Source organism: Aplysia californica, unplaced genomic scaffold (assembly GCF_000002075.1).
Source record: "Aplysia californica isolate F4 #8 unplaced genomic scaffold, AplCal3.0 scaffold00472, whole genome shotgun sequence".
Taxonomy (NCBI): Eukaryota; Metazoa; Mollusca; class Gastropoda; order Aplysiida; family Aplysiidae; genus Aplysia; species Aplysia californica.
Genome location: NW_004797742.1, coordinates 574,133 through 575,808, shown reverse-complemented (window position 1 = coordinate 575,808; position 1,676 = coordinate 574,133).

The window sequence follows — 1,676 nt, the reverse complement described above, 5'->3', positions numbered from 1 at the left end:
TCTCTATCTCTCTCTCTCTCTCTATCTCTCTCTCTCTCAATCTCCCCCTCTCTCCCTCGTTCTGAAAAGAAGCTTTACTTCATAAGTGCGTGCGTTCCTTACCCAGATGCAGGTTCAAAAAAGTCTGTGGATATTGATCCCGGAAGCCGAAACAGTGGGTGAATGACGAAATATCGAACTGAGGAAATCAATAAACGAAAGAATTAATGAACGCTTTAAAAAACAGGACCGATTAAAGAAAAGATTCGCGCTATTGAAGGACGGAAAAGCGCACAGGGAGATGGACTGGTGAGGGGAATGAGATGGGAAGAGGAAGGGTGGGGGGGGAGGGTCATTGAGCACAATTTTTTTTAATAAGCACGGTCCTTTTTTTTCGAAAACTTTAGAGAAGATAAGATAATATAAGATAGCATAAGATAAGATAAGATAAGACAATACGTATTCTTTATTGTCCAGTTGGAATTTTTTCGTGGTTGTACAGGAATGGTAAAAACACATTCATGCAGATTTACAGTGAATTTAGATTATATATGTGAGGCAGCGTGGTGGAATCAGGCTCTTGTCAAAATAATCAAAATGAAGAAACTTGCATTTTTCCGCAGATTTGTGGATTTTTATCAAATTTTTGTTTTTTGGCTCAACACCTTTGTTGCCCATTAAAGAACTCATTTCTGTGTGGATTTTTCAGAAAAACTTTAATTAAGGGCGCAAAGAATGCAAATTTTCAGTAACCACGGACTCTTAAGCTAAGGAAATACTAATCTTTAGCGGCCATTTTCTCACTAATTTTACCTCTGAAAACAAGTGACTCCCACCTCCTTCATTTAATAATTTCTCAACTTGTATTCAATATAAATGGATATTTTTTTCATCCAAAAAAAGACAAGTAAACAAGCTTTAAGATTATACATATAACTCTACATACTCAAAACTTGACGAGAGCCTGATTACACCACGATGCCTCACATATTAGTTTCATAAAAATTCAATAGGAAGAGAAAAATAAATCTGACAATAATACACAGGATATCACGTCAAATGCACCTTTCAGCCACATACAGGAATTTTTCACAGACCTTTTGAGTTATACAAATATATTCCAATAATATGTTACGTAATTTTGAAAATCCACAGCAATACACATTAATGTTTATTCCGACAGCCGCCTTTTTCCAGAAAGTAAGAAACTCATGCTTTCGTATATTTCTTTATTTGATCTTAGTGGTATGTACCTGCCGCTGTGTGATCTTACAGTTTGGTAAAAGCGAACCCAACGAGGTGTTGTAAGGGGCAGAAATGTCAATGTGAAGAAAACGCTCCTCTGGGCTCTGGGGGCTTTTTCTTCTTTTTATAAAAGTCAAACTAGTTTAAAATCATCTTTTGCGCATGATGTCATAGTGACCCAAATGTGGCCTCACTGAGGTGTGTGTAGAAGATAAGGTAAGTTCCGAATGGAGGGCTGATGTGTACTTATACCCTAGTTTTGATGATTTTGGTGGTGGTGTTGCGGTGGTAGTGGGGGTAGCGGTTTTTGTGATGGTTTTGGGTGTGATTTTAGTGGTGATTTTGGTGGGAGCAGTTTTAGAGGTGGTGGTGGTGATGGTGGTGGTAGGCAAGTGGAAGTGCTAGAGGTGACTGTGAAATTTGGTACGGTAGGTGATAATTGTGTGTGGGGG